The sequence below is a fragment of the Grus americana genome, chromosome 4 (assembly GCF_028858705.1).
Source record: "Grus americana isolate bGruAme1 chromosome 4, bGruAme1.mat, whole genome shotgun sequence".
Taxonomy (NCBI): domain Eukaryota; kingdom Metazoa; phylum Chordata; class Aves; order Gruiformes; family Gruidae; genus Grus; species Grus americana.
Genome location: NC_072855.1, coordinates 32,617,029 through 32,644,260, shown reverse-complemented (window position 1 = coordinate 32,644,260; position 27,232 = coordinate 32,617,029). Strand labels below are relative to the sequence as shown.

The window sequence follows — 27,232 nt, the reverse complement described above, 5'->3', positions numbered from 1 at the left end:
AGCACCGTAAGGAAGTGCACTTATTCTTCTCGATTAGGATGTGCAAATTAAGTGCAGACAGTTGCAATGTATCCTCGTTCTTTGCAGTCTGCCTGACTGGAGCTGGAAGGAAGGTGCCTCCAGTTTCTAAAAGAACAGTTTACTTCCAGTGCCATTCCTTGAGTCTGTCTTTCGGATTTACTCTGCGCCTCATCTATTGTCTGGTGATGCCCTTTTCAATATCTGTTGCAGTATAAAACATGGTCAGAGTTACTGATTATCCAAAGTTGAATTCAGAATGGCCTTTCTGTTGACATTTCAAATTTCAGCATACTTCAACGCACTTTAGCTTTTAACAACTGCACTTGGAAACTCATCAAGTTAATGTAGAAGAGAAGATACATATTGAGTTGCACCAGTGATAAACCCATTGATTTCATGGCAGAACTGACTCAGACTTTTGTACATGCCAATTTTTTAAGGGTGAATTGCTGAAAAATTTTAAATGTATCCCTTCTGCCAGTATTCTCTATGCTAGGTTTTATGATGGCTTCCAATACATACATAAAAGTTATGTCTGCAAAGGAACTCATAGGCTATAATCAGTTACCTCAATTTTCTGCTTCTTTTCCTGTCGGTGTTGCCACACATATGTCAGCAGTTAAAGTTGCATGGAATTCTTTGAAAGAGAAAATAAATCCTTGATATGTCTGGTCATCGGCACTTAGCATTAGCAGCACCACTTTTGTAACCTTTCAGTTGCTTCATTCACCTGAAAAATCTGAAAGTTACAAAGCAGCAACCTTCCGACTGGGATTTATTTCTGTGAGTTTTTAGAAGGAACACTTTCTACAAACCTTATTATTTAATGAATAAATCTATGAAAGAGGCTTCAGATCATGGACGTTTCTAATGAAATAAAGTAAACTTAATTATCCCAATGGTCATTTGTAACAGCAAAGAGATGGTGAAGCTTCCTACAGGGATAAAAATGGAACTGACAGAGTGGAGGAGAAAGAAAGGAGAAAGAACTAGGATTTGAAACTCCCTGACCCAACCAATTCCCAATAGCTTTTTAGACACAGTTTGTGGTCCTTTCAAGTGCTCTGAGTTAATCACCATTTGCAGAAGTTAGAACAGGGCTCACTTAACACTCCAAACGAAGTCTTAAAAAATGGAGGAATTAGCAGGTAAACCTGGCTGCTGGGTAACGTGCTGTTACTGCAGGTTGCAGGGCCCTTTATACAATTCAGTCTATAAGGCACTCTGAAAAATAAGACAGGGAAAAAAATTATCAGCTGACAAAACCAGCAGCAATTGATTGAAGATATTTAACTTTTTATGCTCATTTTGAATTTTATTTAATAGGAACAGTTTTTTCAGTCTAAGACTATCGCCTAAGTTGTAATATAAATTACTTCGATTCCAAAGGGAAGGAAGAGCCCCAGTGAACTGTGTTTCGTTTTAAACAAAATTGTCTTTATCTTGTAGCTACAGTCTGGTAGACTGTGAATTTCATTTGACAACGGAGGACAAGAGAAGAGTGACTCTGAGTTTAGTTTTATTCTATGGTTACTTACGTACTGAAGTCATCCCTGACTCTTATTGACTCTCACCAGTTCAGGAGAAAACTTGATGTAGTGTCTTTCCCTTTAGGGAATGGTCTTGTGTAGGAACACAACAGTTCACTGATATTTGTTTCTTTCTTTTCTCACAAAACTAGCAAAGGCCCTGCTTTTAAAATCTAATTAATTTTAAAAAATGTAGACCTGCAGTGAAAAATACTTTTTTTTTTTTTTGTAGTTCAATTTGCCATCCTGCTGCTAGCAGTACTGTTATCAAAGTAGATGTTACTAATGATGTTTATTAGCACATTCACATGTGGATATGGACAGGAGTAGAAAAAGAGATTTTTCCAAGCAAAAAATAGGAATTTAATTTAGAATTTCAGACATTTGTGTGGAATATATATGTTACCTCTGTAATTTTTCTGAAATTGCATGTGTGTTTTCCTCTGTGTGACTTCATTGTGAAGTTCAGAACTGATCCCGAGTTCCTGCAAATGTAAACTCTGCTGTTTAAATTTATCGTCTTCCTGCTGGAGCTTCTTAATGTCCCTCTCCCTCTTGTGGTTCTTTAGATCCGTTCAGTCATTTATTTTGTCATTTGTTCAGTCATTTATTTTGTCATTTATTCAGTGGGAGTCTGGGCAAACTCAGTGACTTCTTAGGTGCATTCCTCTCCCTTGTACTTTAGTCCATTTTGTTACTATTTTGGGCAGAGCTTATTTGGTAAGTGTAAGTTTGAAATTGTGCCTGTGAATTGCCTTGTCTGCAGGGAAGAGATGATTCCGATTCTATTATAATTACTGAAACTTCTTGCTACAGAAGAAAGACTTGATCTGTTTAAAAGAAAGCCACAGCTACAAAACCACCACAAGGAGACAAGCATAAATTTCTAACGGCAAAAAAAAGCGCTTCTGGCTTTCATTGTGGGCGTCCTTTCTGCTCTACTTTAGACCAGGTGGAAGAACGAGGTGTGGGATAGCGGTGGAGAGCGGACGGAGGTCTGGCCGCTCCCTGCCTGCTGGAGCAGCAGCGGCTTTGATGGACTCCTCGTGGGCAACTCAAACTGGAGGTTGTTGAGCCCTCACCGTGTCGCAGCTCTTCGAATACAAAAGGTGTCTCACACAGCCTCCTCCACACCAAGCACAGCCTCTTCTCCTGCCCCTGCAGCCTCCTTCCAAGTATCGCTATTTCAAATATTATCATTTCCCCTGTTATTTACTTGTCTGTCTGTTTGTCTGTTGGAAAATTCTGTCTGTAGGTATGTGTAATGCTTTCAAGACAAGCCAAAATTTTTTATTGTTTTGGATACATTTAAGCCTTCTGTGTGCTGACAAGGGAGGAGCGAGGGGAAGCTGTGACTTAAAACAGCTGATACGAGTTACTTGAAATGAAAATACATTTGAACCAGGTTCTTATACATTGTTATGAACTTGGAATTGATTTTCTCAGTGGGAAGATACAGGAACATAGCCATGGAAGGCTTCCAAATCCTAAATCGGAAAGCTGAAATCCTTTATTTTTATTTGAAAAATCTGCAGGACTATGCAATTTAGAAAGGAAGGCTAAGATATCTGTAGTGGTAAATATGTAACATGGTACAACATAAACTTTGTTTTGTATTTTATTCTCTCAAAACAATTTTGAAACGTAAGGTGACCAAAGGAATATTTCATTTTGCAGATAAAGGTGGGGAGTGACTGCATTTTATGTCACGTTAGGGGAGAAAAAGGATTTTAATACGTTTATGATTTTGCTTGCAGCCTTAACCTCTGTATGTGTAACTTTGGAGAAATGTGTTGCATAGCTGCTTTTTCCTTCACATAGAACTGTGCAGTTTCAAAAACAGAGGGGAAAGTAATAAAATAAAATAAAATAAAATAAAATAAAATAAAATAAAATACTTGAAACTGTTTGGCTAGGTTGCAGCAAAAACCTGTTTCTTGATCCAAAGTGTACTGACTTCAGGAAGTTTTTTACCTTTTCCAGGCCTTTGTTATCAAGCCTTCCAGGAGGTTGCTTCTCTGCAGACTTCTAAGAACTCCACAAGAAGGGGCTACAGATAGTAGCCTGTGGTAAGTTGCTTTCTAAAAGTGTAAAATAAAGTAGGAGACCATTCGTTAAGGCAAAATAACTGGCATCTGCACTTTATATTCTTGAGTTTCATGTACTGACCTCCAAAATTGTGCCTTAGCTGTCAGAATAGCAATGTATAGAAATTTATTTCTATGGGAATTGGCAACTTAACATTTTCTCAAGAAAACTGGTTGCTTTAAAATATATTTTAATATATGCTTAACAATAGATGTATAACAGATATTTTATTTACATCCTGGCTACAGTAAACATCAAGAATCATATGCCCAGTTTTTAAGAAGACTGTAGTGAATATTTCTTTAAGAGTTTTTCATTGTGTAACATATTTTAGATTATTTATTTCTTTGTTTTTTGCTGTCATCTCAATTGACTTCGATGGTGATAAATAAACTAGCCCTTTATTTTTAAAAACAATCATATTCCAAGGCTTATGAGCTGAAGAGAAAAATTAGAATAAAACAAAAATAATTACATTTTTGTATGGAGCATTTCAGACTGGAAGAAAAGTATTTGTAAAGTTAAGAGCAGCTCGCATCGCTTGACTTAAGTCTCATTTATTACACTTTATTGTTCCTGAAGTTAATATTTACCATTTACTTTATATATATACATATTTCTATGTGTATTTTGTACATGGTTTTAACCATTTGAGTTTAGCTGCAGCACACTTTTGCATGAAGTATGTGGTGTTGAGTAATTTATAAAATGGTTTTTAAAGATTGGAAGCAGACTGCTGAACCAAATAATTGCTGTTAATGAAATTCATTATATTATTTTAATAACAATACAAAATATTTGTATTGCAGCCTAGAGCTTGGCATGACATCACTATAAAGCAAGATTGCTATCAGGAACAGCATTTATCAACAGGAACATTAAAATCTCATTTAAAATGTAAGCTCCTTCCTTTGTATCATCTGTTCTTTTTCCCAAAGTGTTATTCTTCTGGTTTATTATTCACCTTTTCACTGTTCAAATACTCAGTAGTTTCACATCCTATTTTTCATGTTTCCTCTTGATATTTTTCAGACAGTTGGTGCTGTAGTATCTTGGATCATTAAATGCATTAAATCCTCTTTGCTCAAAAAAGACAACCCATTGTAGGAAACAACTTGCATTCTCTTTTATTACCTAATTGCATTTGCAGAAACCATTTTGAAGAAGATATATTTTATCTTATTGTCTGCTCCTTCTTTTGATATACTTTATTTTTAGTTCATCAGAATGATTTCTATCGGTGTTTTTTCCCCCATTCACTACTTTGAAGTATAGCACCATATTTGGCTTTTCAAAAATTGTTTCCAAATCTCTAATTTTTTCAAAACAAAAGCCAAACTCCATAGCACTCCTTTCTTATGAGAAACAGAGCTTTACCTTGGATTCTAATGCATCTTAAATGCAAATTAAAATTTCTCTTCATTCACGAATGACCATTCAGCAACCTCCTCTAAATTCTTTTCTATATATTCCATCTTCTCTTCTGTCTTTGTTCTTCTTGCTGTTCACATTTTTTGACCTTAAAACGTAGACTAAATAATGCTGCCTAAATAGTTAACTTGCCTCTGCCTTTGAATGGGGAAAGACAATTCCTTAACGCTGACCTAATTTTATCCATTCATTAGAGAAAAATTATCAGGGTGAGGGTTATTACTAAATCTAACCAGAATGAAAGATGGGTAATGAGTATGCTGTAACATGCAAGGATGACTTTGCAGCATGCCACCAGTTCCTCCCAAAGCATTTATTTGATGGCACTAGGTGTGGTACCCAGATCATAAGAGCAAAATCATTGCAAGCATTTCATGATGAGCTAACTGGCAACCAAGATCTGAAGGCACAAAAGGAATAGGGGCTTCCTAAGGATTTTAAATCCATAGGAAAATAGTAGCTGGCATGTGTTGATAGCTGGGAAAACAGCTGGACAAAAAAAAAAAAACGACAACTCTGAAACAGCATCTGCAGATGCTGATTATCAGTTTAAGGTTGTGACAGTTCTTACTTTCAGTGTGAACTCTCATTTCGCCAAGTAACTGACAAGTTATAAACACTGATAAATGGAGTATGGAAATCCTAAAATATATTTTGTATTGCTCTTGGCTTCATCTGATAATCAGTTTTTGTTAAATTCCAAGCTCACTCAATACTTTCAGAATTCCTATTTTCAGCATGAAATACTATTTCATATGTGACGATGATAGCTGCTTGTTTACTGTGATTATACACACTGAAGAACAGCCGATTTGGTTGATGATTAAGTATTGAGGTATATTAAATCTTTCTGTCTGTTTTTAAAATTCAACTACCTCGTGCTGGAAGGAGAAAGATTACCAGCAGGTAAAGTTTTGTTCAAGTGATAATGATAGTACATCATATAAATAAGTGAATACAGATACAGAAGCCTTTGGTGCAATTGAATTGTGAAAGAGGATAAACAGTGAAATATCATCGTACTTAAATGGCTCTTGAATAAATGGGGTTTTTTTTGAACTGTTAAGTTATGTGGCCTTCCTGTATAACAGTGAACCTATGACATGGTTTTCTTATTGGTGCTCAGTCACCAGTCGTAAGTATAATACGCAAGCTGGTATGGAGTAAGGAGGATCTGGTTTTGAGCACTGTGGAATACTGTAGCACAGCACAGAAATTTTGGTATCCTTTGAGGCCTCAACTTTTTCCCTTGCCCTGTTGCTTCAGCTCCTATGTGCTGTTCTTCACATTGTTGCCAAGAAGGGTATAAGAGGATCTGTTTCCTCTTCTCTTGCATTGATTCTTCTATTGGAACCACTTATAGATGCTCCTTTTTAATACAAGACTAGGAGCCATGCCTACAGCAGTAGAGATCAGTCTATGACTTCATTCACCATTTATTCAAAGGTGGTGATACTCCACGACCAGTGTGAACTTAGCAGTATTCCTGGGAAGGGTGGGAGCATGCCAAGATGAGGAAAGAATGAAGGTCAAGTTCAGGGTTTTTGCAGAGTGTATAGATTAAATGACTAGAGGGAAATACTGAGCCTACAGAGTGAAAATATTCAGTTTACAGACCTGAGTCATTGCAAATATAGTTATGTTGTCTTCTTTATTTGTTAATCCATCATTTCTTACACTCAATTACAAAAAGAGAAAAATAAATACATGAAGGATGATGTAGTTTGGGCTAGCACAAAAATAACCCTTGTAACTGTGAGATAAGTGAAACACTGGGACCAGGCAGTTAAGGAGGTGAGATACCTTCCTCGCTGGTTGTTTTCAAGGTGATCATGTTCATTGCAGGTGAATGAACGTGAGATTCTTGCTTACCCTGACACTCCTAAAATTTGGCCCAAACCAAAAAACTTGGTGCAGTTGGGTTGCACAACTTTCTGGACTCACTTACTCTTTCTTTGCTCGCTATAACCTAGTAGGATGGATCCTTTCTTCTCATCTATATCCCTGCTTTCCTCTTTGCTGCCTAGCTGTACCCTGATTGACGAGACTGGAGTGTCCAGTACTGTTAGAAAAATGGTTAGCAGTCCATCACACACAAAGACTTAATCTTCAGTTTTCCTCTCACCTCCATGAAACAGGAGGGGAAGGAAAAAAGCCTCTGCAAACCATTTATGCATTTCACTTAAAGCAGTAGAAATACTGCATATAAGTTATTTCAAAGTAAAGGACATGTTGCACGATTCAAATAAAAGGAAATAAAATGAAAAAGTGTTTAGCGACTGATTATTTCAAAATTACAGCAAAAATGAGTGCAATAAATGAATGTTCAGATGTTAGGAACTGTCAAGTTCAGTATGTAAGCCTGAGCTGTGCACAATAAAATAAAATCATGCAGTGACATATTTTTCTTCCTACGTGCTTGAAATTTTCCCATAAGGAATTTCAGCGGTACAGAGTGTTTTCTCAGTTCCTTTGTTCCCCCTGCATTTAGAACACTTTGACAAAGATTTAAATAATGACTCCCTTTCCCAAATTCTGGAATTTTAAAGATATTACAGTATGTATTAAGATAGTCATGTGAAGAGTTACATATGCATGTATGAATTCCATTTTAATAATAGAATAAATGCAGTGAGCCACACAAACAGAAATCAAGAAAGGTGAAAAAAAAAAAAAGGCAAACATTTTCCTTCATTCAAATATTGTGATGTAACACTACAATCTAGATATAGATTAATATAATCTTTACTTCTGCTAATCAATTATTTCTTCTATTTTAAGAAATACTTTCTTGATAGCAGCCTAAACCAGGTGTTATTTTCTGAACTATTGCTTTATTAGTTAGATTTATTCCTAATCTTTCAGTTTTAGGATGTAGGTTATACATTGGCTATATAAACCTTTACAGCTAGTAAGAAAATTATTCAGTATAAAATCCATTAGAAAGAGATTACTTTATTCAGAACATGAAACTATCCCTCATTCGTGATTTCTACAAGGTTACCGGGCAGAATACTTAACTCAGATCTCCTCAGGTCAATCTCTCTCTCTTTAATACTAACCCGCAGCTATGAACATGTATTATTAGAGAAATGAAGTAATGGAAAATCACCCTGATGTGAAAGCATATTAGAAATCATAAGTGAATAGGTTTGCTTGGGGCATTTGAATAATGAAGCAATGCACTACTGAAAGTTGGCAACAATTCAGCTCCTTTAAGGCCCATAGATTACCTGGATTGTGGTTCAATTCACAGTATCTGACTAAATAGGTTTCATTTTCTATTGCTGCTGAGATTTATCACCAGATAATGATTTGCAAACATGGTTGTGAATTTATAGAATGTCTTATCCAGAATCAGATAAACGGTAGAACTAGGAAGATCTTATTAATTTGTTGATAGTTTTAGTTGCTATGTTAAGCTCAATTTTAAATCTGTATGAACTGCTTTGAATAACTAATCAAAGCTAATATGCTGTCCTTTAGCATATGAATGATTTTCAAAAGTAAATGTATTTTAAAAATACTTCTTAAAGTACTCTAAGAAATGGTTAGAAGTTTAAATGGATTTTGAGAACTTCTGTAAGTCTTGTCATGTACTGGATCCAAAATAACACAAAAACATATTGCATTTTTATGGTGTAAATGTACAACCTATACTAGTTTTGTTCATCATCTAAAAGAGAGATCTGCTTTTCTTGAAAGGTGATGGCAAAAAAGATGAGAGCAAGTTATTATTTGTGACAGTAATTTCTGCAAAAAATCAGCCCAGTCAGAGAAAAAGATAAAATTGGTGAACTGCAGATTAAAAACAAACAAACAAACAAACAAACCAACCAACCAACCAACCCCTAATTCCCAGTCACATTATGATTTTCAAAATGTCACATTAAATTGACAGTGCTACATGGAAAATTTAACTAAAGACATAAATAAATTGTATCAACTTTATTTGCCAGTGCTCTTGTGGTATTTAATATATTAATTGCATAACATTATGTACATATTGTACAAAAACTAAATGAAAAACAGTGAGTCACCTGACACTATAACTCCTCATGCAGAGGTTTTGAGACATGTGGAAAATGCAGCGTAAAGTAAGTTACATACAGAAAACTGTGTAGTGAAATTGAACTTAGAATCTGAGGAAATGAGGTATTTTACTTGCCTGGGAAATGAGTTTTCTGCGACTTGTTTAACAAATTTTGCCAAACAGGGTAAAATGAAGGCACTAATGATAGAGTTAATATCTATGTAAAACTACAGCTTCGCACAACACCCCTCCAATGCAATGCAAAGATTTTCATGATTTATAGTGATACTGGTAAAATTATTAGCTAAAATAAATCATGCTGTCTTCTAACAGATTTTGCCAAGCTGGGACAAATGAGGTGGATTTTCTGCTCCAGTGATACCTGTGCTCAAGATCCAAGAACAAAGGCACAGAACTTTCCAATGATACAGCGATACATCTGTTCAACTCAAGCAGGACATTTTTAAGGAACGTGAAAATAAAACGTGAGGCCCTGCTATCCTCCTCTGATAGGGAGAGACGTGAGAAGTGTATGTGGGATATTGTTCAAGGTGCCATGCAAAATCATCCTTCCATTCTTTTATTTGCTCCCCTCCCGTTGTTTCACAGGAAGTCCTCGCAGGTAAAGGATCCACTACTGAACTATTAAAATCAATGGGTGTTTTGACTTCTGCTTCGGTGAGAGTGGGAACAAGTTAAAAATGATTACAGAAGTCATGCAGTGAGCCTCTGACAGCAGTCGGTGGCTGCTCTCAAAACCAAATCAATCGCTGGGGAGAAAAGACGAGTTAATGTGCACAGCAGAGTCCAGCTGAAGACGTAGCAGCTGGAAGGAAGAAAGCATCACGGGCAGAAATGCAGTGTGTTGATATTTCTTTGATATTTTGGGGTATGAAATACTCTTAACATAATTATGGAAACAAAGTCACTTTTATGAGCTATGGAAAGTGAGGCTGACAGAAGAGATCATAGATTTTAAAATTCTGATGGTACGATGGGAATCAAGAACTGGCAGCTGTGACTACAGCTATGTGAATAGTTCATTTTCAGGCAAATTCTAGGCAATTTCCAGATTCCTATTTCTCATGAATCATCTGGCAATAGCAAAATAACTCCTCTTCTGCTTGACTTATGAAGTGAAATAGCTACTGAAATTGCTGTTGTTTCTGTGAAATAGCTCCTAAAATTGATGTTGTTTTTACACAACATAACCTTGGACCTGGAAAAAATAAAGGGGAGAACTATTAGATCACTGTATCCAGGTCTAACTGACTGTTGATGGGAATAAGCCCCTTCATTACTGTGAAGGGGCAGAGAGTCAGAAATGTTCTTTTCTGTTTAAATTTTATATTTCTGGAACATGGCTGAAAAACAAACCATTTTTGAAATCCAGCCAGAGAACCGAAGCTGCTTGCTTTAATATTCTTGAGAATATTGTAGGCCAGAAGGTAGGACAGCTTTGCCTGTGCCTTGAATTGGATTGCATATACCATGATTTAAGAAAAATACAATGAAATTGATCTGTCCAAGAGTTACCTTATGTAATCTCTACATTTGTGTGCTTCATGCGACTTGGAAGAATAGGTATACATGCTAAATGTTAGGTAAATTGCTCAGGCATTTTGGAATGCCGAAAATTCGATTCTGACCTTTGAAACGTTTAGCTTTATTCTACTTTTTTTTCCTCCCCTTACTTTTACCACAAAGATTTTGTGAAGCCAGAATAGTATAATAACTTTTTCTGCTTTCATTAGAATATGTTATCTTGTTAAAGAACTATTGAAGTGCCTATAAAGCAGGCATTATAATATGTAGCACTATTCTCTTGATTATCAAGTCACAATTGCATCAGATTGCATTGTACTGGGCTTATTTTGGAAATGGGTTGTGTGTTCCATAATTATTATTATTGTACATATTTCTAGAGCTTTTGTTCAACATGTTAGAACTGAATATATTAATCACTTGATGATTGTGCAGCTAATTTCTGCTCTTTGCTGTGTGATCTAAATCCAGAGTAGTTTCATTTGCTACTTTCTGACCAGAAAATAGCACACCAATATTTTTCCTATAATGCTCAGAGTACTGTAAGAGTCGTTTGATCTGCCATAATAGCTCTTCTATATTAGTATAATTGTAAATGTTCCCAGCCAAATGATGCTCTCATTTAAATGCAGGAGATCATAGAAAGGGTCTTAATGGTCCTGATGGTCCTGTGCAGCTTCTAGAACATTAAGAATGTCCTTGAAATACTGGGGAAGCTCATGCAAATCCTGGCTCTGTGCCTCTCTGCTGCAGTACATTGGATTTGTGAATGTGGCACTGAAAGTGTCTTGGTTTGTAAAGTCAGGACTTTGTTCCCATGGAGATAGCTTTAAAGGGGTAAGCAATTGTGTTTGATCCTCAAATGTATATTTACAGTAGTTAATTTGGTTATTTTTTCATTTAATGCCTATGTCCTGATCCAACCAGAAGGATAATATTGTTGTAACATTGCAATGTTCAGATACCAATATTCATTTAGAACTGTAAAACAAACTGTGCCTGAGAAAGAGCACAAAATGCTTATAATGAGAATAAAGATCTACCTCAGCTTTACCAGAAATTGGAGTTTGCAAGGGGAAGGAGAAAGGTGCCTTTTAATTGTGGGTTGTGTGTGTTTGGGGTTTGTTTGTTTGTTTGTTTGTTTGTTTGTTTTTTTAATTCTCCAGGACTGAAAGCAGCTGAAGACCATTTCAATATGTGAGCTAATTTAGACAAATCTCAGAGAGTAGAAGACAGGTCTGTGGCATCAGCCATAATCTGCTTCTAAAGTTAGTATCCTATGAGCTTGAGATTCAGCAATGCAATGTGGGTTAATGTGTTTGTGGCATCTATTTCCTATTGCTGTAAGCAGGGAAAATTGGTAGGAGCTGGATCTCTACTAAATACATTGAGGGACCGTGTTGCATTGTTGCCCGCCGTTCACTTGTGCTAGGAAAGTGCTGCCAGCTTGTTTCCAGAGTATTGGAAATGATAACGGCAGGGCGTGGGACCATGCTCAGTAAGAATCTGAAAAGAAGAAAGGGAAGGAATATAATGAAAAAACTATCCAAAACACAGAAGAACACCTGCCATGGGGAACGCCATCACATCTCCTTGGATACTTTCACATTCTAGTCTCCCTTCAGGAACTGCTGGTTTGGTACTGTGTAAGATGGATCCTGGACACCAGGTGTCTGCATGCAGAACAGTATGAGATTTTTCATATCTGACTCTTTTTTCTATCTAAATGTTGGTTTCAATTATAGCCAAACAAATTAACAACTCTGCTACTAAGTTTCAAATTAGCCATTAGTTTCAGTCTCTCCTGAAAAATCAGCCTTTCTCCAGTTTTATTGCTTTGCTATAGCAAACGACTCACAAATACTTTCTGAAATGTCATTAAAATGTGGGAGGAATTACAAGGTTACTTTGCATCCTAGGTAAGACAAAACCTGCTATCATGCATTAAAGGATACCTCTTTTGCCATCTGCGCAGCCTGACACTTCTGTGCAGTCTGATGCTTCATACAGCTAATTTTTCTGCAGTGAAGTGTGTAAACAGTTGAGTTAAATTCTGTTCAATGCCTGGGCTTCTATTCCATGTGATGTTATTTCTCCATCAGATTATCTCTGTCCTTTTTAGATTGTATAAATCACAGTTTATCAAAAAGGACAATGGAAAGACATTTTGTACAGAGGGTATTTGGTATGCAACAATAATCTTATGCAGACTAAATGCTGCATAATTCAAATTATATGTTTAGTCACAGGATGTTTCTGATTCAGATGAACAGAATGCAATGTACTCATGATGCTAAACAACTGGCAGACATTATAGACATTATTTGAATTGCAGAGTGAGGAGGAAAGTATGTGAGATGGGGAGGTGGAAAAATAATTGATATACACCAATCCTTAGCAGAAGGACTGACACAATGACTGTTGCTTCCAAAGACCAGCTAAAAAGAGTGTAATGCAAGGTAAAAATAATTTCATTAAAGCTAAAAGTTGGCTTTCAGTGAGGACAGAACAAGTTTATATCATGTAAGAATATGTTTTTATGTGATACCTGCAGATCTCGCATGCTTGTCTCTATGCAAAAGCACTGTCTTCTGTGGCAACAGTTTGTGGGCTTTAAAAAACCCTGTATACTGCTTCTGATAGCTACACACTTTGAATGCAAATTTTATTCTACTCCTAGCAATATTTTCAAATAAACCCTGGGAAGTGTACTGCCTTAAGGGAGCAATACTTACAATCTGAAGAAACCAATAAAAACAAAGAGAAAAGTGAAAAGTTAACAGGCAAGTAATTTAGTGAATAGTTTATTTCAGCTAACACAAGGAAGTTTTAGGAAAAGCCCAAATAAACAGTTGCAATGTGAAAAGAAACAGTACAAAATGGAAGATACTCATCTTGTCTACAGGCTTACTTGGCTTTTCCCAACTTCTTTTATTTTTCCCTTCAGCTGAAGAGATTTTGAAAGAATAAAATTATTGCTAACATTTTGTTCAGGAACTTATGCTTCTTTAGACCTAGTTGGCTGACTAAGATTTGGGCCCGCTGGATTCTTTGGGGCTGGAAATAAAAATGGATGCTTCTATCTTTCACAATTTTCTAATTTTAATTTTAAAAAAGAAAGTTGTTTCCCTGAAGAATTGAACAAAAGAAGGCTTTTCCACTGACTTCCCTTTCAAATATTCTCTAGCCAGTACATGTTTGACAGGTACCTTCTAGGACATGTTGTGTCTATTGATTTCTATTCAGTTTTTGGGATTTTTTTGGCTTTATCTCATCTGCATCCAGCAATACCAAGGCACAACTCTCTATCTATGTCCCATTTGAAGTGAAGACTACTACAGTTTGCATTGCCTACTTCTCTAAAGAGTTGAGCTATTATATCTTGAAAATTGAGTTGCTGGCTACTGAATTGCTGTGCCAGTTCAAAAACTACCTTCACATAATGCTTTTGCAATCTCAGGGTGTACCTCTCTTGTGTTAATCTATATCAGGCCTGGGTATATTATTACTAAAAAAGCATTATCTTTGGAGATTCCTGATGTGTGCCACCTCTTTTCTAATTCCCTGACCATGAGGCATAGCTAACGATGTGCTTGTTGTTTGTGTTAGAAAATTAGAGGTTTTTTTCCTGAGTGTTCTTCTTCCATTTATTTCAAGCTTTCTCCAGAAGGCTTCTGATGTGTAAGACCAATTGCTTGTGGTCCAAGGCCATTTACGGTGGCTTGAGGGGCCTTCAAGGGCATCATGCACAGACTGCTGTAAATCCTCACTTTTGCAGGAATCAGAAAGTTTGCAACGCTTGCTTTATAAAAAGGAATCTCAGAATTATGTTGAGCCTTTGAAATTACACATCTGATTTTCATCTTGTTAAGACAGAAGTTATGAGTGGAAAAAGAAGTCAGAAGAAACAGTTTTGTTGCCTCTGTTAACGCAGAGCATAGGTTTTCTGCTTATGATGTGGATTTCATTCTTGCGGGGCTGTTGCGTCCTTAACTTTTTCTGCTCACAGCTTATTGGCAAATGTGTCTGTGTGTGTCTAAATTTGGTAACATAGGTCATTGCTTATTTAAGTTTTACATTGGAAAGTGTCGAGGGGAACCGAATTTCTGAAATAGAGGTGAGGCAATATAGAGTGCTGGCAGTATCTATATCACTGTAAACAAGCCCCGTGGTGCAGCAAGCAGAGTGCACATTTCTTACTTGGAATAGCAATAAAAGACAACATTTCTCCAAGGTACACCTTGCATGGATGTCTCATGGACTAGGAGTTGGTGATTGCTTTACCACGGCACTTGAATGAAAGCCAAAATGAGGTGGTTCAAGTAAATTTCATTAATCTCTTTTATCCAACAGGAGATGAAGTATTTGTCAGAAGCTCTCTACTGATTTGTCACTGTAATATTTCAAGTTAATCTGAAGCTAATGGAAAAGAATGTCAACCCCTACATTTGACTGATAAATAGCATGCTACTTCACTACTAAAGATCATCAAAGTTTGCCCTCATGCCGAAAATAAACTCTTGGGGTATATTTGAATCAGGATTTTGAAAACATTTGGCAGAGATTATCAAGGTAACATCTTCAGTTGCAACAGACGTCCTTCTAAATGATGGGAGTTCTGGAGGTCACCTTGTTTAACTTAAGGGTTTATAATATTTTTTATCTTTTTTACTAAATAAGAAAAGTTATTTCTTTTTGACTGAATCCAAAACCTACTGGGGGAAAACAATTGTTTTTTGATGAAGCGTAATCTCTTGAGTCAGTGTTTTACAGGAATTATATATGGAAAAGAATAGTAGGGAACTCCATGAAATTATTGTGACAGCTGAAATCAAAATAGAAATAGCTTTGAAAAATATATTTTTGAAATATATATTTTCTTTTCAGAGCTGTGTGAACATACTGAGTGAAACACAGAGTTTCATGATTTTCAGCATGTAATCAGTGAACTGTTTTAATTCAGCACATATGATACCTTCATTCTTGTTTACAGAGAGATTACCTCTAACTAGACACAGTCTAATTAAAAAGCCTAATTAGCATTAGGGTTTCAGCAAAGCTTGTACAGTTTTTAATGTGTGCTTAATTTTGCCAAGTCACAGATGACTTTTTCTTTCATGATCCTAACATTATGAGCAAAAGTACTGGAAAGGTATAAGAAAATAAGAGGAGAAAAATGCACTATTTTTGGTATTTCTGGAACTCAAGGTTTTGCATTACAGTGCGGCCCGAGACAAGAACTGCAGATTTCTGAAGATCAGGTTTTCCCTCTGAGCTCAAAGGTGTTTCCTCTGGAGACAGGAGCTGCTTCAGGCTCCTCAGGTGAGGTGGCTCACCTGTGAGATAACAGATTTCTATCTGAACTTCCAGGAATTTTGGACGGGTCATATACCTCCGTGTACCTGCAGAGCCTTGCAAGGCAGAAGAAATGCTGATAAGAAACTCAGGTCTCCTTTCTCCTTGCCTGTGGGAGATGGGTAAATTACTCCCTGAAACGAGAGGAGCCACTGCCTCGATGTGCTCAGGGAGCAGCGAAGAGACGCAGCTCCCCTGCTTGCGGGTCTGTGCCCGGTCAGAGCGCCGGGGCCGGGGTTGCTGTGTACACCCCCACGCTCCGGCAAGATTTAGTCAAGAGTACTTTGACTATACTGGCCCCAGGGTTTCACTGTGCCACAGCAGGCAGCAGCCACTTTTGTGACAAGGAACCTTATTTCACTCTGGTTAGGTGTTTCTAAATTGCCCTGTACAAAGCCTGAAGTTTTGAATGCTAAGCCTGAAGTTTGGTTTCCAAATCTTCGCAACCGTCTCTGTCATCAGTACTGAAAAAAGAACAAGGTCACGATCTGCTTAAACAGTGCTATTCTTGACAGTAGCTGGTTGTTTTATACCCTGATTTGTAAAATGACTAAGAGCATCATTGTGTTATTTTTTATAACAAAAAGCGGCCTGAAGCACGTTCATCTGGTTTGCCTAACACGATCCACTACTCAGAGTTTGAACTGAATGGTGAGTTTGTGAATGTTCGGACCTTCATATGCAATTACTTTGGTACAGGAGAAAAGAAAAATATTATTCAGGGTACTGATCCCATTTCATATTTGAACACAGAATAAAGTCCTTTTGTTTAAGCATAAAGTACAAATGTTTACCTTGGAGCCTTGTATAATTTTAATTAAAACACAAAGTCATGCCTTTGAACCTCTACTGAGTTCTACCTCTGAGTCATATAAAATGAAATCTCAAAATTAAAATTTCTGTGAATAGTAGTTTGTTTTGCTCTGTTGCTAATCTTAATAAACACACCGTGGGTTAGTCTCATTTATTCTTTTCTGTCTGATCTTCTTAAAACTCATTCTGTGATCAGTTTTGGTCATGTTTCAGCACCTAGCTAATTCTGATTAGCATTACAATCCAGTACAATAAAAGCAGTTTAATCAGAAATTGCAAATGAACCTCAACCAAATCTAGTATAATCAGCTATTTTGCTGACATTGCTTCAGCAGCAGGATTGTCAAGCACAGAATGAATTAGCTATATGTATGAATGGCTTTAGGACATGTTTGATACTGATTTAGAGGAGAATTTGCATAAACAGCAGTTAAAACTTAATTAAAAGTAAAAACCCTGTAGTATGCTTCTAAGGGTGAGCAATTTTTGCTAAATTTAATGATGAGGAAGTCTGTCCTCAACTAATCCTTTCCACTTTCTCAGTGTGTCAAAAGCACAGACTCTTGCATTGATTATGTAGGCAGTTGTTATAGGTTCTAACTATCACAATACATTTACGGTGAGTCCAATCACTAAAGGTCCACGGTTCAGCACTTCATTGCTTTCTTTTTCTTTTTTTTTTTTTTTTTTTTTTATTTTAAAGTTGACAAGTTTACTTTGGCAGGGAGCATCTTCTCTTAATTAAAAATTACTTAGCACTGATGACCTATTACAATATCATATGTTTTATGATACTCTGGAGCCTGGCTGAGGAACAATAGGCAGAAATTTTAGTTTATTTAATGTGGCAGATTTAAAAACAAAGAAACAGAATGCTAAGCATTAAAGAAACCTAGCAAACTGGAATGATAGGGTCGTTTGAAAACACTAAATAGTGAGTCTGAATGACAAATTGTTTTCAAATAATCTGAACAAAAATTTGCCCTATTGAAATAATTTCCTTTTCCTTTCTCCCTGTTGAGCAAAAGAAACAAATAATTCCTTAGTAATATTAATGTTTTAGTTAGATCCGGAGTCCTGAATTTGGGCTGCCAGGGCAAAATATCCAAAAGTAAAATGCTGTCTGCAGATAAAGTCTTGTGACATTTATGGCAAAATTCCCAAGGGCTTTAGTAAATCCAAGTGCAAGTTAACCTTAATGAATCAAGATTAGCTAAATATGCAGGCAAGGGTCCCTTTCAGAGTTATATTCTCCATGGAGCTGGCAGAGAGAGGGAAGCAGAATGCCTACTGAGCGATAGGCTACATAAGTTTATATATAACATTAAGGAAAGTCAGTACAACTTGCACTAAACTCCCCCACCCAAATGCTCAAAGCCTCCCATTGCACTGTCATTATCGTACCAAAAATTTCACCAGAAGAAGTCTGAAAATATAATTTTATTATTGACAAAATTTTAATGAGATGGAGATTATATTTTAAATTGAGAAGTGTATTTTCCCAACAGTTAAGTTAATAAACAGACATTTAATAGAAATCCTAGAATTCTAAAATACAGTAATATTCAGCAATAAGCAGCCTATTCCAAAAAGAATATGATTTAATTATTTTTATAACACCATCTATACTGAAGGTAGTCTACACACATTTAAGCAGAAAAGGTTCCAGCTGTGCAGATGGATTTCAAGAATTACATGAAGTGAAATCCAGAATTGAACTAAAGAAAGAGCTGCATTTTTATGGCATAACCAAATTATTAGGCAATTGCATAATTAAATAGAGCCAAGAAAAAAAACCAACCAGCTTCCTTCTTCAGATCTAGAAGCTTATAACATCAAATATTGTTCTAACTACCTTGCCTGAATAAGAACAAAACAGATAAAAAGAACAAGAATAGGACCTAGGTTCTTTTGGCAGGGCGTTTAAGAAGGCTGTATATTATTATTCTTTAGTCTTTGCCACTACACTTGATCTCTTAGGCAAATAACACTAGAAGAGTACAAGTGCTAAATTTTTTTCCTACCTCCTTTAGTCTCCAACATAAATAAAATAAACAAAAAAATATCAAGAGGAAAAAAATCCTCAAATCAAATCATATGTTTATATCAGGACCAGGAGAAAATGAAGCCTCTATACAAGTAGAGCAGAGGCTATTGTGGCCATTTCCAGTACATGTAATAACAATTTGAAAACTGCACTTACACCAAGATTTGCATTTGACTTGCAAAACTTATTGTGTAATTCTTTTAGCAGCTCTTCCCTTTCATCTTTTTACTCTCGGTAAGTTTGGTTGTTTATGCACATTTTGTCTGTGTTCCAGTACTATATAGTTTGACTCAGTTAAATTCGGTATCACGTAGGTCTTGAAAATACAGGTGATGTAGGAGCTTAGTACCCACAACATTTTTCATTTTAAAGCAAGAAAATAGCCTGACTTTCAAATTCAGTCTTTTTGGACACTTCCTGATAACTTTTATATGTGTATGTTTCTTTTCTCTAAATACTCATCAGAAAAATAAGAATAATTATATCTTACTATCCAGAGAGAAGTGTATATAGAAACTTTCAATCACTGTATGATTTTCATGTTAGTTCTCCACTCAGCAATCAGAGTTGTGAAAACTGTAATAATTAAAAGCAGAAAATTTCTCTACTCTTTTGACCTAATACATTAACCAGAACTTAGTCATAGAATCATAGAATAGTTTGAGTTGGAAGGGACCTTGAAGATCATCTAGTTCCAACCCCCTGCCATGGGCAGGGACACCCTCCACTAGACCAGGTTGCCCAAAGCCCCATCCAACCTGGCCTTGAACACTTCCAGGCAGGGGGCATCTTCAACCTCTCTGGGCAACCTGTTCCAGTGCCTCACCACCCTCACAGTGAAGAATTCCTTCCTTATATCTACTCTAAGTCTAAATTACCCCTTGTCCTGTCACTCCATGCCCTTGTAAACAGCCCTTCTCCAGCTTTCTTGTAGGCCCCCTTTAGGTACTGGAAGGCCACAATTAGGTCTCCCATCTCACCCATCAGAATCTACCATCTTCTTCTAATTAGGACAAAAGGGTGGTGTTGAAATCTTAGTTATTTCACTTATTCTGGGTGGGATTTTTTTTCTAAGATACCTTTTCCTGGAGTTTTATCCTTCAGTGCTTCTCCTCACTTTCTCTAAGCTTTTCCTCATGGTCCATACCACCAGAATCTTTGTAATTCTACCTAGAATTTTGCTGTTTTCTCTCAGTTTTTTTCATTGTCTTTTTTCTTACAAGTCTTCTAGTGAAATACCTACACCCACGTGTGCTCTACAAATACTTTTGTTTGTAAAGCAGGCTGTGGGCTTTTCTGGTGGGGACTGGGGCGGGGGGGGGGTGGAGAATAGAAAGGAAGGAGATAAACCTATTGTGCCAGCTACCTATTATACCAAAAAGAGGCTAATTCCTTCTCTTTTATACTGAGCAAAGTGCAGCTGGTTAGCCTCCTGCTTTCCACATACACGTTTTCAATGAAGTTTGACACAAATGAAAGCAATATCTGTCGGTATGCTATTAACATAAAGCGGAGTACAAATCGTAATGTTGAAGTGTAGTACAGAGAGAAAAGAATACAATTGGGTACTGATTGACTCATCCACTTAAGCTATTAAAATTTGTGTGATCTTTTTTTCCATCTTTTAATGTCATTTTGCTAGATAATGGAACTCTGGACTTCATTCCTTCTTTGTTATATAATGCAGTCCAATCTCTTTGAGGTTTGAAACATTTTCTGCTAATAACAATGAACAGATAATTTTCCTTTTTGTATCTGTAGTATTTATAACTGAATGTTTTTATCTCAGTCTGAATCTTCCTGTCAGGCTTACTCTAGAGCAGAAGAACCGATACTTTGTCAGATAATCCCCACTGCTTCCTTTAAGGTACTGTTGCATGATTCTAAAGAGAAAGTTTGCTGTAATTGTTTAAGTCAATAACTTTACTCAATTTAGGAATGACTTCTTAAAACATTGCTGTTTACTAATTTTGGGAAACTCAAAATTTTCTGTGTGGTGGTGAATAACCTATTTGGTTTATTAGTATTTTGCTTTAATCATAGTTCAAGAGTATTTTGAATTTGAATTAAAAAAAAATCAAATATGCATATATATGTACATCATTATTAATAAGATATTCATACGAACATGTCCTTAACCCAAAATTATCCTGAATGCCTTTTCAATTTCATTTTTTTCACCTAGTTTACTTAAAAACTATTTGGCATTCTTATGACCACAAGAAATCTGATTTCTTTTAATCAGAGAGGTCAGGGTAGCTTTATAAATATACTTTTATGATCATTATGCCAACTATTTGTGTGATATTGATCATCACTACATGGTTCTATAGTAACTTCTCTTTAGATTATCAGAGAGAGAACCCAGAGAAAATATTATGTTCTTACTACAGGCATAAGTTTCTGAAAGATTAATGGATACTTAGTACCCATGAAACAAAACAGTTTAGGTTTTTTTGTTGTATTATATATTATGATATTTGTTTTACAAGTTTGCATCAGAAGTGTTCTAATATTGTTATAGGTTTATTTACAGAATTCTTTGACTACTTGATAGTTATTTGTAAAAAGATATGACAATGGAATGGAGGCTGTTGGTCCTCGGGAAGGAGAGAGGTCTACCTGTGGAATGTTTAATGTAAGAGTAGAGCCCAAGTAGAGCTTGTCAGGTTTGTTCTTTTCTGGAATATGCTTACCTTGCTTTTAGTTTTATTTTGGAACAGTTTGAATGCTTATAACATTTGCCTGCAAACTGCCAAATCTTTTCTCTGAGAGAAATGTGAAGGATAAAAAGCAAGGCTTTTCACACTGTGACTGAGAGACAAAGAGAAAGTGATTCTTCCAGATATTGCATTTTGATTCCACATCCAGCCCCTGTTGGTGGCCAGCACTGCAAAAAGAAGGGCACAAGGTGAGGGACAGCCTGTTAGACCCACCTTAGAGTACCTCATCATGAAATTGTCAGTCAGACTGTGGTCTCTAGCGCCCATTTTCATCTTAATTAGGTGGTTTTGAAATGAAATGCTATTCACATATTGAAGCTGGCTGAGGGCTGTCATTGTTAACTAGATCTGGACAAATGATGAAAAAAATAGTTTTGTTGAGTAATTTATTCAGGAAATGCTGTAAGAGTTTGTAAGAAAAACTATTGTGTTATTTGACTAGTTCTCTTGTTTAGAATTTTGTGGAAAGAAAAATAGATGTGAATATTTTGTCTTATCTATCATTTTTGTGATGAGAGTAAGTTTACCAGCCAAGTAGAAGAGCTAGTGAATCAGAAGATAGCTTTGAAACTTCTATAAAATCACTTGTGTGCCACTTTCAAATGATTGCAAAAACCAGTAACTGTGTCTGCAGCAAGACATTTTATCTTCATTAGCAATAAATCAACAAATCTAATTAAGAAAGTGTGTCACAACACAAATTTGACAAGAAAATGTAGTCAGCTTTCAGTTTTATAGAATCAGCATCTTTAAACACATATACATAAAGCAAGAAAGTAAATTGTTCAAGAAGTATTCTATAAAATGCCTTTGTAATTAGTGGAAAAGATTTGTCTGAGGAACTGAATTATTATTCAAACTGTGCAACTTTTATCAAAAGCACACTCCTAGGCACCTGAACTCCATTTTAAGATACATAACTAGACCTTCTGTGTTTGGCAAAATTTGTCTGGAATTTTGTTGGTTTTATGATGTTCTGCAAGACTACTTACCTGATATTTTAGGGAGGGAAGAACTTTATGAATAATATTTATGAAAATTGCAATCCTTACATCAGAAGAACTGAATGCTTCTTCTCCTAGGTTTAGGACACCAGATGAAACATGCCATATGACACAGCTTTCAGGATTGTACTGGTAAGACTGTATATGACTTGAGATATTTGCAGAGCAGTTTGGCCAAGTGTAGCTTGATAATTTTTTTTTTTTCAAATCATACAAAAAGACTCTTAAGTTGGCATAGCTAGATACTGTTCTTAACAGATAACTTATTTGAAAAATCTTAATAAAACCCATGAAAGTGCTGTCATATGCAATGGATAATTTTTTTTCTTTTCTACTTCTGACCACTAAAGTTAGAAAGTATTATTAGTAGTATTTTTTAAAATATTTGAGAATATTACTTTTTTATAACATGAGAAGTATATTTAAAAATCTTTGGTTTCTCTCCTACGGATTTATTATGTCATAATAAATGTATGCAGTCACAAATATCAAAAGGGATGTTGGGGGGACATTAGTGTATAATTACAAGCTTGCTATTCCTGAGGAAAAATACAAATGTTTAAGTTGTTTTTTTAATTAAATTTACTGTTGACTTATCGATTTTAATGTGGAGATTCTGAAATAGTTTCCATTTGTAAAATAAGGTCCACTGAGGAAAAAGCATTTAAAGAACTGTGAATTGTCTAAACCAGATAAGTAATTTATATGACTGTAATTCTTTTGTACTGACCACTTAAATCCAGGGGAAAATAGAAAGAACAAATAACTTTTGCTGTCTGATTGAATAAAAGCCCTTGATATTTGTGTTATTATGAACTGACTACACACTTATGCAAAGATCTGAGTGTAAAAATATATTTAAGAATTGTTTATGGAGGCTAATATTGTAAACTGACCTCTTTCTCAGAGAGCTTTTTTACTGAAATAGTCTCCTGACAAATAAAGTTGGCTGTGATTAGATAATTTATGCATATCTTAATTTCATTAATCATCTGAAAATAGTAATTTGAAGCTCCGAACAGGGATTTGCTATTAATCTAATCAGGTGGCAAGTAAATGCACTAAGTCCATAAATTTCCTGGAAAGGTGGTTATTATTACAGCAGACTGAATTATTTATGGGAAATGGAACATCTGATGGATGCACCTGTGGGTTTTGGGTTTTTTTTTTCCATTTGCAAGCTGATACTGACTGTTACAAATTTGTTTCTTATTTCCATGTATCTATTGAACAGATTAAGGCACCAGTTAAGCATGCACCTATGTACCCTACTTTACATTCTTAAATAATCCAAGGGGACACCTGTTTTACTACCCTGCTGAATGTGGACTGATTTTCTTAAAGTTAATCACACATTTAAGTACTTGGCCAAGCGGAAGCATAAGGTTGACATTTTCAAAGCGTATGAAGGCATTGGAGGCTGATACAGGCATTCGCACTGGATTGTGAGATGCCATGAGGTGCACAGAAGAGAGCTAGAGACCCCCAAGATGCTACCTCCATGGTGCCCCATGTTCCATTATGCAGAGTCAAGACAGCACTAATCCCTTTCCTATATATTACATCAGGCTCGGAAGCAACAAAACCACTTTGCTGTTTCCCTGTTGTAATTGTTTTGTTACCAGTTTCCACAATCTCTCCTCATACATAGTAGTTGAGCAGAAGGATACTGTGAAGTGACTAACACAATGTACAGCAAAAGGCTTCTTAGTGCAGATTCAGCTCTCACTGATGTGAACAAACTCATCTCCATCTTATGGTCTCAGGCTTCTCTTCTCAGAATTTATTTTTTTCCCTTACCCCGATAAGTATGCATGTCTTTTTTGCCTCTCCATTTTTCTTCTTATCTAATTGCTGTACTAGTAGAGATTGCTTTATCTAACTAGGACACAATACCTTCAATTTGAGATATTTTGCATAAATATAGTTGTTTTGTTTGCATACTCATTTTATTCACCATGCAAGAGAACATGAACCCTCACGCTTTCATCTGTACCATGTACTTACCTGAATTTTTTAGCTGTTCCTTTAGAACACATGAACATATTAACTTTGGCTTCATTGGGTGCACAGTGGACAAACATTTTTTAGCAGCACCAAAATATGAAGCAGAGGAGTCTGAGGTGTACAGGTTCATTGTTTTGTGGGACAAAATAGGATTAAACAATACAAGTTTACGCAGAGAATTGTAGAAGTTTTTGCCATTTACAATGCAAAGCAGTGCTGGACTTTATACCTTTTACTCAGAAATGACAGAATCATAGAATGGTTTGGGTTGAAGGGACATCAAAGATCATCTAGTTCCTACCACCCCTGCCATGGGCAGGGACACCCTCCACTAGACCAGGTTGCCCAAAGCCCCATCCAACCTGGCCTTGAACACTTCCAGGCAGGAGGCATCTACAACCTCTCTGGGCAGCCTGGTCCAGTGCCTCACCACTGAATTTCTTCCTCATATCTAATCTAAATCTACTCTCCTTCAGCTTAAAGCCATTACCCCTTGGCCTGACACTCCATGCCCTTGTGAACAGTCCCTCACCATCTTTCCTGTAGGCCCCTTCAGGTACCGGAAGGCCACAATTAGATCTCCCCAGAGCCTTCTCTTCTCCAGGCTGAACAATCCCAACTCTCCCAGCCTGTCCTCATAGCAGAGGGGCTCCAGCCTATGGAGATCAGCTTCGTGGCCCTCCTCTGGACTCGCTCCAACAGCTCAATGTCTCTCCTGTACTGGGGCCCCCAGAGCTGGATGCAGTACTCCAGGTGGGGTCTCACAAGAGCGGAGTAGAGGGGCAGGATCCCCTCCCTCGACCTGCTGGTCACACCTCTTTTGATGCAGCCCAGGACAGGGTTGGCTTTCTGGGCTGCAAGCACACACTGCTGGCTCATGTTGAGCTTCTCATCAGTCAATACCCCCAAGTCCTTCTCCTCGGGGCTGCTTTCAATCCATTCTCTGCCCAGCCTGTAGTTGTGCTTAGGTTTGCCCTGACCCATCTCCAGGACCTTGCCCTTGGCTTTGTTGAACTTCTTGAGGTTCAGATGGGCCCACCTCTCCAGCCTGTCAAGGTCCCTCTGGATGGCATCCCTTCCCTCCAGTGTGTCGACCACACCACACAGCTTGGTGTCATTGGCAAACTTGCTGAGGGTGCACTCGATCACACTGTCCATGTTGCTGACGAAGATGTTAAGCGGTGCCGGTCCCAGTACCGACCCCTCAGGAACGCCACTCATCACTGGTCTCCACTTGGACATATCCTAGAACATATTACTAAAAAGGAGAGAATTTTTGTGATACTGGGCTCACTAAGATGGTCCCACAATTTTGGTCTTAAGGAATGAGAGTTGCCCACCATTCCTCCAAACACAATACTGAGGAGCTTCCACGCTGCCTTCCCCTTATACAACTGAGCATATCTTGTGTGCTGAAAGTATAACTTCAGCAGAACTAAACTCTCAGTACAGTTAGTGAAGGTAACATATTCAGCACTATTTCAGATGATGGGGACTATTACAATTTCAATATCCTCCTAATTAGGAATTTATTAGGAAACAATTAAATTGATCATCTCTGAATTTACTGTCTCATATGTTGTTTTGGCACTGCTAATAAATAATTTTTTATTGTAAGTAATTTTGCTGCCAGAACAAGAAATATGTTGTTTAGAAAACAGCTTACCAACACAGAAGAATAAAAGGCTTTTAAATATAGAGATTAACAGATGCTAAAGGGTTAATGCTTTAACAGAATTTAAAAAATCTTATTTTGAAAAACTGTCATGAATCTTGATGCCAAGCATTTCATGTACCTTTGAATGCAGTTGGCATAAGAAAAATTTAGTTTTTAAATGCAGCTGAAGTCTTTGTCTTCAAGGATACCAAAAAACATGGAGACAAAGTCTTACAGTAAAGAAAAAGTGTCAGACAAATCATCTTTGTAAAGAATGTAAAGCCTTTAGGTTTGAACTTTTATGAATTTTTATTACCAAATTTATCTTTTGGAATTATTGAAAATTATTTACTGAATTTCATTTAAACCTAGTCTCTCAAATTATTCACTGTCTTTATTAATGGCAGACCAAAAGTACTATTTTGATGATGTGACTGATGTAACTAGTATATATCTTTGATCATGACAGTTATTTAAACACCAGAACAGAAGCTTAAAACATTTAGAGAGGAAAAAGCTGGATATATCTATGGGTTTGCATTTATTTAAATGCCCCTTACTTTGCATCACGGTCATTAGTTGTGGATAAAGTGACCATAACAACATCTTTGTACACTGAGCTCTAGCTTGTTACTAACTTCTAGTGCTTCAGGCAAGGATGAGGAAATTTAATCCAACCAAGTTGGTTAATGATCTCTATAGATTAGGAAACTGTGCTGGCACACATCCTTTTCAAGGACTGTAAATGCAACTCTTTTAGGACCCTCATAGCTACTATGATGTTATTCCTTAACTAGTACCATGGTGTTAAAAGGATGACTTGTATAATCTGGGTATTACAGAAAACTGACCTTTCTTCAAAGCTTTTATACCTGAAATCGGAAATTTAGGATTAGAAGAAAATTTTTTTGCAGTTTATTCTTTCATATAAATTCTTTCATAACTTTAACTTGAAGCCACATTTTTCTAGATGTGTATA

At 36.5% G+C, this 27,232-nt stretch overlaps 1 long non-coding RNA gene across 1 annotated transcript in view; it reads right to left on the bottom strand.

The window, feature by feature from the left end:
• Window positions 1-998: 998 nt before the first annotated feature.
• The window catches only part of LOC129206045 (uncharacterized), a 51,784-nt gene continuing 25,550 nt past the window's right edge, over window positions 999-27,232 (bottom strand). The window contains exons 2-3 of the long non-coding RNA XR_008576961.1: window positions 3,525-3,631; window positions 999-1,245 (exon numbers count right to left, since the gene is read on the bottom strand). This is a non-coding gene — a long non-coding RNA (uncharacterized LOC129206045). The remainder of the gene's footprint in view (window positions 1,246-3,524; window positions 3,632-27,232) is intronic.